Source organism: Kryptolebias marmoratus, linkage group LG6 (genome assembly GCF_001649575.2).
Source record: "Kryptolebias marmoratus isolate JLee-2015 linkage group LG6, ASM164957v2, whole genome shotgun sequence".
Lineage (NCBI taxonomy): Eukaryota > Metazoa > Chordata > Actinopteri > Cyprinodontiformes > Rivulidae > Kryptolebias > Kryptolebias marmoratus.
The window spans coordinates 25,151,218-25,163,774 of record NC_051435.1 but is presented as its reverse complement, the minus strand read 5'-3'; the positions used below and the strand labels follow the sequence as shown (position 1 = coordinate 25,163,774).

At 37.9% G+C, this 12,557-nt stretch overlaps 1 protein-coding gene across 6 annotated transcripts in view; it reads left to right on the top strand.

The window, feature by feature from the left end:
- dgkh (diacylglycerol kinase, eta) overlaps window positions 1–12,557 on the top strand; it is a 134,317-nt gene that overhangs the window by 2,216 nt on the left and 119,544 nt on the right. The gene's annotated exons all lie outside the window — the stretch shown is intronic.

Here is a 12,557-nt window from a genome sequence, read left to right as displayed (position 1 = left end):
CAAACTATATATGTAGTGACAAAGTTAGTCCTGCTGTAAATAGAACCGAGTAAAACCCATTATTATTACATCAAAAAATCTTAAGGCTAAAAGGTTTTTAAACCACTTTATTGAACTGTCAGCAACTGTAGCAGAAAGAAACCTACATTATACAACAAGCACACTTTTAAAATATGTGGGAAATGGGATTCAATTTTTGCTCGTGTTCATTATATTTGTCTTTTCTTTTTGTTGTGTTTTCAGTTTGAACCATAGACTGTATAACATACAGTCTATGGACTGATTGATTGAGTTTATTCAGTAAAAATAATGCACATACATTTATAAATAGTACATACATTAAAAATACTTGGATGGCACAAGAAAGTGACACTTATTGTGGTCCAATATTCCTTTGTATAAATACAGTCTATGGTTCCTACCAAATGTGTATTCTTTATGTGCCTATTCCTGGTCTTGTTCCCTGTTTCTGTTGTATTTGCGTGTTACAGAACCATATACAGGCTTGGCATATTTACTACAGCATTTTGGGTCATTTTCTGCATCTCCATGTGAATGGAAACATTTCCAGAAACAGTGCCATGTTTATGAGGTTAGTTTTAAGAAATGACAAATGAAAAGACTGTTCTGAAACAAACAAAAAAAAAAGGATTTCTGACACGGCCTAAAACTTCCACAGCTAAGCTCACCTGGCACACTTATCCATTATACTGTAAACAAGTGACATCCTCCCACACCGAAGGACCCACTGAATTATTGGCTGCTACGCTCCACCTACATTATTTAAGGTAAAATGGAGGGCTACAAATTTTATATTCGAATTCCCTTGCTTATTTAATCAAGCTAGCTGAAGATTTTACTGTATAAGATGTTATTTGAGTTTAAATTTAAATTCTGTCTGATCAACATTAATCTGCTGCCTCTGCAGTTATAGCAGGTTTCAAAGTATATAAAAGTCAGTTTGATATGAGTCATGATGTAGAGTACTCTCTGCCTTGCAGCAATACACACAGTACACACACTGAAGGGATGCTAATTACGTTGGTCGGCAGAGAGCTCAAATGGACAAGATATGTTCAGCCAAACTATATACAGCCCATTCTGGGTCACTCCAGAATCATTTCATACAGCTATCACAACAGTGGAAAGCACTTCTGCTGTAATTGTGTTAGTATGATTAGCATCTTGACATGACTTGACTGACTGGTGTGTGTGTGTGTGTGTGTATACTGAAAGTTCCTAATAGATCACACAGACACTGAGTCACTGAGTGTTGTTCCACTGCTCTGTTTGCTCAGCACTGGACCGTGTGGGCATGCATGTGTGTGTGTGTGTGTGTGTGTTCGCGTGCTCACCTCCTCTTTGTCCGCTATCTCTCTGGTTCTTTGGTTGCCATGGACAACCACATCTTTTGTGCCTTATTGGACTCAGTTCCAGGCTGTCTGGACCAGTTAACGGGGGGGGCATGTGTGGTCTACTATCATTTTCTTGGATATACCTTTGATTTGTTTTAATTTAAGTCTGCAATGCAAATGTTTTTACAGCAAAGCATGTCAGTAAATCAAACCAGAAAGAGGAGAAGAAAAGACGGAAAGCTGGCTGGCTGGCACAATTTCATAACTTCATAAATCAGTTCTGGGCCTATCATTCATCGAATGATTGCATATGCATATTGCTTGCTGTCTTTACACACATTGCAAAACTTTTAGGCAATGATTTCATGCAATGAGCAGCACTTTGGTTATTTTTTGTGAAAGACTCATCTACAACCACATCAAAATTTAGTGCAACTTCTGTAGAATTTCTTTTGTGTGTTTTAAGGTCAATTAGCTATGAGGACCAACTTAAATTGGGTTGACTTTGACTGTAAGAAATTGTAAATAATTATCCAATGATTATTTCCTGAAGGTTTCAATAAAATCCATCCAGTGATTCATGGGATATTTTGGTAACAGTTGGACAGAATTGACTCTAAAAAAATAATGGCAAATGTTTAAACAAAGATCTTGCATAATGTGTTAGTGCTCAGTATATCTGTTGGGGATCAGTCTCGTCTACTGTCACACCTATGTATTTATTTAGTCATAGGGTTGTTTTTGTTTGTTCAGGACAATTGTGGTAGCCATCTTGTTAAAGTGTCCCGTGGTCTGACGAGTCCACATTTCAAATTGTTTTCAGAAATCATGGATATTGTGTCCTCCGGGCCAAAGAGAAAAAGGACTGTCCAGATTGTTATCAGCACAAACTTCAAAAGTCAGCATCTCTGATGGTATCTAGATGTGTCAGTGCCCATGGCATGGGTAACTTGAACATCTGTGAAGACACAATTAATGCTAAAAGGTACATACAGGTTTTGGAGCAACATTTGCTGCCATCCAAGCTTCGTCTTTTTCAGGGATGCCCCTGCTTATTTCAGCAACACAATGCCAGCCACATTCTGCACGTGTTACAACAACGTGGCTTTGTAGTAAAAGAGTGTGAGTACTAGACTGGCCTTCCTGCAGTCAAGACCTGTCTCCCATTAAAAATATGTGACACATTATGAAGCACAAAATATGACAATGGAGACCCCGGACAGTTGAGCAACTGAAGTTCATCAAGCAAGAATGGGAAAGAATTCCACCTACAAAGCTTCAACAATTAGTGTCCTCGGTGAGTGTTGTTAAAAGGAAAGGTGATGGAACACAGTGGTGGACATGTCCCTGTCCCAGCGTTTATAGAACATGTTACAGGCATCAAATTCAAAATGACTGAATATTTGTAACATTAAATATCTTGTCTTTGTAGTGTATTCAATTGAATATAGGTTGAAAAGGATTTTCAAACCATCGTATTCTGTTTTTATTTGTTTGACACAATGTTCCAGCCTAATTGGAATTGGGGTTGTAGTGGTAAATGAATAATCAATGGTTATTTCCTGAAAGTTTCATTAAAATCTGTCCAGAGGTTCATGAAATGTTTTGCTAAAAGACAAACATATGCACACAGAAAAGAGCCAGTAACATTATCATCCTGCCTCACCTTTTGGCAGTGTCCAATAATTACTGCAACAAAGGTTTTCAGAGCTTTTTGTAATAAAAGCCAAGGTGGTCAATTGTATGCTCACAAATTCAAAAAGTACATTTTCAATGAAATATGTCGGACTATGATCACTATTTAACAGTTATTTTCACAAATTAACAAAACTTTAAAGAATCATTAGCACCTTCCATAAAACAGTTTGCAAAATGGGTGCACAGACCAGTTTGTCTTTTAGGGTGTCATCACTGTTTTTTTTGTTTTTTTTTTGAAGAAGAAAGGCATGCTGTCGCTCAAGTTTGCTATTGTTCAGAAGACTTGTTAGAAAAAAAAAACACTTGAGGGTTCTCCACTGGAATGAATCCGTACTTTGCTGTTTTGCCATTTCAATCCTGTGGCTGGGTGGTCACCGAAAGCATACATCATCACCACTTCATCACATAATTCAACTACAAACCAACCTAGCTTTTTACATGTCATTACTTCACTTTATGGTACGAAGGAGCAGCAGGGGTGGGTTGGCTTTGACCCCCCTGCCGCCACCTTCCATTCAGAAATCACGCCAAGGCAGCCAGAAGGTGTCTAAGTCCCGCCCTGAGGCATGTTATGAAAGAGCTTAGAAATTGGCAAATAGGTTCCTTTTAGGTCTGAAATACCATGAGAAGTAAGAATATTGATGGGAATGAAAGCTTTGGCTATTGATAGAAGTGAACTGCTTATTTATGGCCATTTGTAATTAACCTTCCAATCAATCTGCCTGTTGTTGATTCCTCTTATAAAGCTTGAGTGGGAGATCAATATATTGGCAGGCATAAATAGTTGTTGTTGAGTGCCTGACTGATGCAGAGAGGGGGTAAAGAGCTTCAGTATGTCTGCCTGGTGTTCTGAGATCTCGCTCTGTGTGCTAAAGAGGGTTTCAACTTTTACACTAAATGAAACGTGTCCAGGGGACTTATTTATGAAAAAGTGTGCAGCTTTTATACTGAAAATTGGTGTACAAACAAAATAAGAAAAAAGCCTATGTGCAAAAATATTCAGATTTATGAAACTATGCACATGCAGGTTTCTGTACATCTTTCCTTTACATGGACTAGAGCGCAGATGCACTGGCTGCTTGGACAACCATGTCCACCCCCATAGATACATATCCAAATTAGTTTAAATACACGGCAAGCTTCCATCTAGTATTCTATGGTGCTTTCAATAAGTGACCACACACGGACATGCAGGTCATTGTACCCAAGCTCTTGCTCTGTCTGGTGGTTGATGAGTGGTGTGAGGAGCCATGCGGTCAGCAGGTAGCCTTGATCTTCAAAGGATACAGGCATAATGAACATATTAGAACCACACCACCGATGTAATGACGTGAATATGCCTGTTGAGAATTTGTTTGGGTTTAACTAAGATTTGTTTATGACTTACTATTTGGAATATTATAGTTTATTAATTTTTGCTATTGTTATTTCAAAGAGGCTAGTTATTATCTGGTTCTAGCGGACTATTTTGTTGTCTTTACTACAAGGGACTATATATCCCATGATGCTTCAGTAGTACAAGTAGAAGAAGAAGAAATAGTCTAAATTTTTTTTCTCTGAGAACGGCATGTTGACGTTGGCTCTGCGCTCCTACATGCTATAAATCATTACTGTCAAAGTACTGATACCCCTGGGATTTCACATACACACACCACCACCACCATACACACACAACACACAACAGCAGTGAATACTGCTTGTAAACTGTAGTTTATTACATTATAAAGTCAGAACAAAAGAAAACATATTCTTATTAAAAGAAGAAACAAAACCTTTTTACATCTTATACCCTATAAAATCTGAACACTGAACTCTGCAGGCCTATAGGAGTCCTTTGTATAATGTTTGTGAAAAATAAGAAATAACAATAATGTAACTGTCCTACTTTTTAATAACACATATAAGTAAAGTGACATTGATTTCAAGGTCATGAGGTCAAAGATCAACATCACAGTTGACCTAGTGCTCTAACTCTGCTGCACAGCTGAGCCTGACAGAGTAATCCACAGCAGATCAATGCTAAGTTATGAGGGGAAAAGAATAAGGCACTGTATAAAGAGGTGACGCAAACAAACACTGAAGATTTCCATTTATGGAAAGTTTAGGCTTGACTTTTTGGATAGAAATTTGATTTATGTAATTTTTTCTGGACCTATTAAACCTTTGCTGGATTTAACAGGGAGTCTCTGGAGATGCAATAACATTTACAAACTTACTGATGTAAAGTACTTTAGTTTTTATTGCCTACTTCCAGAGGCAAAAACGAGATAATGATTTTGCCTGTACGTATGAGTAGGTTTGTCTGTTTTTTTTTACCAAAATATTTCATAAACCACTTGACAATCTTTAGTAAAACATTTAGAAAGTATTCATTGGATGTACATCTACAACTGATGAACTTTTGGAGTCAATGCAGTTCAAGATGAAAGCCAAAGCTAATCGACATTACCCAACACAAAATAAAGAAAGTGCTGTTGCTGTCATCACTGTATGTGCCCGTACAGTGATGACATTTGTTTTCTGCATTTGACCTCACAAATGTGAGATGCACCCACGAGGAGCAGTTTGCAGGTATTTCAGTGACTGGCGAGCAGTTTGGGATTAGTTGTCTCGCTCAGTGCCTCCAATGGAAATAGGCATGGCAGGGAATCAAACCTGCAACTTTCTGGTTCCAAGATGGCTGCCCTACTATTGCTCCACCGCTGCTGTAAATGGCTGTAATTCAGTCAATTATACAAAACCTGAAGATGTTTGAGTCCATGAAGGACACAGGGTCACTGAACCCCAGCTTTGGTAAAGTAATTGTTTATCTCAGGGACATCAATGATTATTTTATTATATTTTTGCTGTGTGTTTCAGTTAAAAAATGGCTTTCTTTTGTGTCCTGATGTTTAACTACTTTTGTACATAACAGGGTTCCCCCAGTGTGTTATAAGCCTGGCAGGCCCCGCGCGGTGGTCGTGCACCTTTTTTAACTTGGCGAGGACCACATGCCGCACTCCATTCAAAATGGACGATTTTGGTGCCGTATTTCCACTGGTTACGTAGCGTACTGCCCCCCGTCTTTTTGGAGAATACTGCACCTAATTTATCTTTGTTTACCAGTGAATTAAATTCAGCATTAGCTAAGTTTTGTTTTGTTGTTCCATGTAGTGATCCAACATGCAGCTTGTGCCACAAAAAGCACAGCACAGTCCAGCATCTCTCTGTTTTTCAGAGTTCTCTGTTGTTATTCATTGGTCTGGAAGTGAGACGTGTGTTGGTGCCTTGTTTGCACTTTTTCATTTATGTTAATTTAATTTATTTGTAAATATGACTTAAATTAGGATTCAAATTAGGTGCAAACAATTTGTATTTATTTTAATTGTATTTTTGTTTAAAAAAGTATTTTAAAAGTTCCTTTTTGTAAAACTGTAGTTGTGTAAATATTTGGCACAAATATCTTACAATATCACATAATAAATAGCCATATTTTCAACTTTCCTGTCAACTTTAATCTTTTTTTTTACTAAATCACGGTTGGCCAGCGAACGGCCACCTACCACCGGGTTTTGCCTCTTTTCTGGGGGAAACCCTGCATAAAATACAATGTTGTACCAAAGGGTAGTGATATAGAACAGCAGTATCATCCCTTACGATCTCCTGTATCTGCTTAAAACATATTTAGCAGTTACATAGAAAGAGAAGAACAGTCACAGAAGTCTAGTGGAACCAACAAAGAAATGTGAAGAGAACTTGAGGAATTTCAGCACTGGTCTCTGAAACCCTTGATTGTTCACTCTGGTTTTATCCAACAGTAACAAATGACTGAGTAATGGATAGACTACAGAACCTTATTGCAAGGAACTCTTGCTAAGATGTTGGACAAAGACAGATGTGTAACCAGTCTTCTTTATGGATGCAGTCGCAGCAATTAAGCATTAAAGGTCACGAGCTGAAGTTACCAAACAGGGAAAGGCTTTCTTCTGGCAAATGGAGATATTCCTATGTTAAGCCAAGAGCTGAGTTGGAAGTATGTGTTCACTGTTGTTTACTTGTCTGTATGTGTCTTTTTTTTAAAATGACTTTAGCTCAATGTCTTTTTTGATCTTTAGGTGTCTGTGCCATAAATGTGTAAAGGTGTGTGTATCTAAAGCAGTGGTTCCCAACCCTGGTCCTCAAGGAACACTATCCTGCATGTTTTCATTGTTTTTCCTCTCTACAGAAGGTCTTTAGGTTCTGAAGAAGCCTGTTAATCACTCCCTCACTCAAATCAGGTGTGTCAAAGCAGGGAAACAACTAAAACATGCAGGATAATGTTCCTTGAGGACCAGGGTTGGGAATCACTGATCTAAAGAGTATTTGTGTGAAGGGTTGTTCTACATTTTAGAAGAGTATCACTACTGGTATAGTGGCATATACTGTAGCTATTGTTCTCTTGAATCAAAATAATATTTTTGCACTACTCTCTCTGGCCCCTGATGGTTTGAAAGTGTTCCATTCAGTAAGCTGTCTAATGTACATACAACTCCCATCTTAAAGTATTATATTTAAAGAAACTTTGAGTGTTGTTTAAATAATTGTTTAAGGGAAAAGTCAGATGAATGAGCCAACAGTAAACTGGGGTTGTAAAGAAGCCAAAAATGAGGGAACGTTGAAGACGTGACAGTGATGGGTGTATTAAGTGGTCAGGTTAATGCACCCTCCTTCAAAAGTCTTCTCTGTTTTTAAAGGAATACCTACTGGCTGTCACCATGAAAGTTAAATGAAAAGATCAGTACCATCTCATACTGTTCAAGGTAGACCTTTGCATAAATCTCCTTATTTAAACTGTATGTCTCAGTGTAAATTTAAAAATGTATAAAACAAGAAAGAAGAAAAAGTTTATCCACAGGACCATTTCTGCTGGTAACCTGACATCCTCACAGTGATAAATACTCCAGTTGAAACCTAAAAAAACCTGTCAGAATTATTGAAATTCTTCATTCAGAAGACTTTCCCATCATAGCCTCAGAACTGATATTCATTTTTTAGGTTCATGCATTACTTTAGTAATAGAATATTTTACTGACAGACAATTTACAATACTGATTAGTGGTGTTGATTTTTCTTTGCTTTTACAATAATATCAATAATACCCTTCTGTTTTTTTTACTGTTGGTCAAATTGAAGCACTTGAAGACAGCACTGAATTTTTGAATGTTGAAGCCAACCATTTCCTTATTTTTTACATTTGTTTTGCCAATTTTATAATCTGGTTTACCAAGTTTAACTACTGTTTTGCTCCTTTTAGTTGTAGCATCTGCTCTGCCACTTATAGTTACAGTTTTGCTAGGTTTCGTTTCAATACACATGTAGCAAATCTTTAGATACTGGGTCTCTAATTTTAGGTTTAGCAACTGTTTTGCTACTTTTCACATCTGTTTTGCTCATTTTAACTACTGTTGTGCACCTATTAGCTCCTGTTTTACATCTTTTAGCTTTTCACTACTGTTCTGCTGGTTTTAGTTTTCAGCGAGTGCTTGTTCTTTTCATCCTATGTTTTGTTGATGAAGCGGTTAACTGAATAATTTATTTCAGTGGATTTGATTTGATGTTCATACAGATGGTCAATAAACTGTTGTTTTTAGACTAAATTTGTATTCTTTCTAAGAGCCGGTTTGAAGAATGTTTAATCTTCATTGTATTATCTAACCAAAGAAAGAAATCATTTTGTTTTGATCCAAATAATCAAACAAAAGCTTCAGTAAAGCCCAGAATAGATGAGTAGTTGCTCAATGACAGCTCTATGGGTCTTTAAAGTGAGCCAGAGAGGCTTTCAGTTTAGAGAAAGGAATGGCTGATCTACTTTGCTATATTTTAAGTTTGTACATGACCAGCTCTTACATGTTAGTTTACTTTCTCGCTGGGTGTTATGAAACTGTTGCTGAAAGTTGGCCTGCTCTGCTTTTCTATGAGGGAACTCCAGTTCTGCTTTTATCCACCAACAATAGCTGCTGGATTCATTTGAACTGCCTGTGCCTTTGTCCATTGTGTGAGCATGTGTGTGTTTGTGCCGTTTGGAGCCTGTGTGCCACCCTGTCAGTGGCTAGGCAGAGTGTGGGTGTACGGTACATGTTGCTCAGGTTACTCATTTCTCTGCAGGCGCAGGACTCGCTCTCTGTCTCACAGTTTAGCAGAAGGGAAGAGCAAAGCACAGAGGCAAGCAGCAGGCTATTTATAGCTCACTTCTGGCCTACTTGGCAACAGGAAGGAGATGAAGAAAAGGAGAGGACTATGGAGGCCAAGGAGGTGCAAAATAGAGAATATAACTAGAGCAAAGACCATCAGGCCAGAGAGGAATAAAGTTCCAAGTTGGGACTCTGGAGGCTTAAAGGAGGTTGTTTGAAATGTCTCTAAAACACAAGTATTTGGGAGGCCTGTGATTGGGAGGTCACAGTCTCAAATCCCCAAACTGGCACAAAATTTGGGTGGGGAAAGTGAAGTGCCTACATCTTCCTCTACCCTCATTAATCCCACTGTGGGCATTTGAGCAAGGTCCTTAACCCTGTAGCTGCTCCCCAGGCACCTTAGATGGCGGTGCTCTGCTCCTTGTGTGTGCTCACATGTGTGATGGGAACAATGCAGAGAATGAATTTCCCCATTGGGGATTCGAAGAGTATGATACAATACAAAACACAACAACAACTTTCTTTCTGTCAACACCTGTGCTGCTGAGCTCTGCTCTGTAATTTAGTCCAAATCACTCGTGAGGTAGTTATTTGCTTGCCTTGCCATGACTCTTCCCACCCTTTTTTGTTTGACCTGCTGATTGTAGAGCCAGCAACATCAAGTGTGGTATCACAGTGGGTAACTAACATGAAGTCATAGTTCAGCCATTTATGTTGTGTACTTTGTGTTAAAGTTATAAATAATTCATATCTTACCTGTTGTACATAATTCTTTGTAAGGCCTCAGTTGGAGAAAAAACAGTTAATGTTTAACAGGACTGGCAAGCTAACAGCTAGTTCAAACATAACCAAGACCCAAAGGGATTGTTGGCATTTTAAATAAACTCCACCCTCAAATTTTATAGTGGCTCATGCAAATGTAGTTTTATAAACCTTTTGCATTACACTGTAATTTGCATTGAATTGTAGCTCTTTGAAAGACCTCAGTTTGGAAAAATAGATTAAATGGAACAAAGATTTATTGCCAAACCTCCACCTTCAAACTTCAGTGGAGAGGAGAGGGACGCTCTCACCACTCTTCACAGGGACAAGAACATCATCATCCTCCCAGCAGATAAAGGAAGGTGCACAGTGATTTTAATCCCAAAAGACTATTAGAGAAAGTTATGACACTCCTTAGAAACTTAATCACTTGTGAGCCTAAAAGAGATCCAGGAAGTGATTACAAGAAGAAGTTGATAAAGTGTCAGGACAAGGCTGTTGACTATTCTGTACCACAGACTGTACCCAAATGAGGCCATGCCTAGTCTGTATGGTTTACCCAAAATTCACAAATTAGATGTACTGCTAAGACCGATTGTTGGCATGATTAACTCTGTCACTTATAATGTTTCTAAATATCTGGCATGTGTACTCGGCCCTTTAGCCCAGCGGTTCCCAACCCTGGTCCTCGAGGAACACTATCCTGCACGTTTTCATTGTTTCCCTGCTTTTCAGCAGGTCCTTTCTGTCTGCAGAAGCCTGTTAATCACTCCCTCGTTCAAATCAGGTGTGTCAAAGCAGGGAAACAACTAAAACATGCAGGATAGTGTTCCTCGAGGACCAGGGTTGGGAATCACTGCTTTAGCCAGCAGCTCAGAACATCACATACAGAACACCATGGACTTGGTGAATAAGGTGAGGGATGTCATCATGGAGACAGATGAAACAATGGTCTCTTCTGATGTGTGTTCCTGTTGCTGAAGCAGTGGAGGTGGTCTGTTTAAGGTTAAAATCGGACACCACCCTTAGTAGCGGGACCCCTTTTTCCACAGTGCAACTGTGCCAACTAAGTGCCTGCAGTCCACCTACATCACACATGGAAGACAATGATATAGGCAGAAACATGGTGTGCTATGGGGTCCCCAGTTTCACCTGCTGCTGCAAACCTGTACATGAAGGAGGTAGAAAATATATATATATATATTTAGAAAAGCGAAACGTCTTCAGCTACAGAATAGAAGTCCAATTGTTTTTGTTTTTAACTTTTTTTTGGCTTGTAAATAATATAAGAATTCCATGTAAAAAATATAATGACAGTGATGTAAATGTTTATAAATTAGTGTTTGCACAAACAGCTATGACATTTTGAAGATTGGAGCTGTTTTAAGACAGGAGCAATCTAATTTAGTCTGATCTGGATTCATACCAGCTGTTAGATTTTTTTTTTCTTGAGACATAAACTCTGTTTCTCCAAATTGTGCTTATTCAAGAAGCTACGACATTTAAGATATTAATTATTGATAACCTTTACACAGAAACATACTTCAAAATGACTCAACTACTTTTATATTTCTCACAAATAACAGACTTGTCTAAATAAATTAGATCAAGTGGAGATGCTTGAATTCACTTTGCAAACTTTACTATATACCTGCAGTTTAAATGGGAGTTATTTTATGGGCTGTGCCTGTATGTGACAGAGCCACTCTGACTGTAGTAACAGGCAGGCAGCTCAGGCCTTATAAGGTAGTCTACTTTGAGGTATTTCACCTTAATCCATGGCAGGAATTTAGTCCTCAGCCTGCAACCTACAAAAACAAAAGCAGGCTATTAAAGTAGGTGGAAATTTGTTTGAGAGAATTCTCATTGGCCTTTTTTTTGGTTGCATTGCCCCCCAACACACATTTATGTCAAACAAAGATAGTGACAGACAAAATAAAACTTTTACTTCCCAAATTTAAGCAGATGTTAAACTGTCATTAGGTCCCTGTAAACTGGTCCTCTGTGTGTTGTCTCTTAAAGGGGAGTTTTATTTCCAATTGACTTGAAGATTCATCTGTGAGAGGCTAGTGAATTGCTATTGCAATCTTTTTTCTAACAATTATTTATCATTTTATTATCCCTAAAAATCATGGTAATGTCAATGCTACTTTACTCTGTGATTATGATTAAAAAAATGCATAAAAACAAATGTTCTGTCTAGGGCTGCAACTAACGATAATTTCAATAATCGATTAATCGGCCGATTATTTTCTCGATTAATCGGTCGTCTTGGAATTTATTCATTCATTTAGTCATTCATTTTGGCCCACATAAAAAAGTTATCTGTATGTAAAGGAGTAGGTTGATGTAAAACTTTTACTACTTTCTTATTTTTAAATAAATCAATATAAATTCAATTCAACATTCTCACTTTATATAATTAGCTCTCAAGCAGAAAATAACAGCTTATTTACCACCCGTGTTTCACATCTCTAAAAAACTTACAACTAAATCAATTAAACACACACACTACAAGTACCATTAAAACAATTAATTACATAAATAAGTAGATGTAAATTTAGTTAAATGTTGCCTCACTCTTCACTTGCAT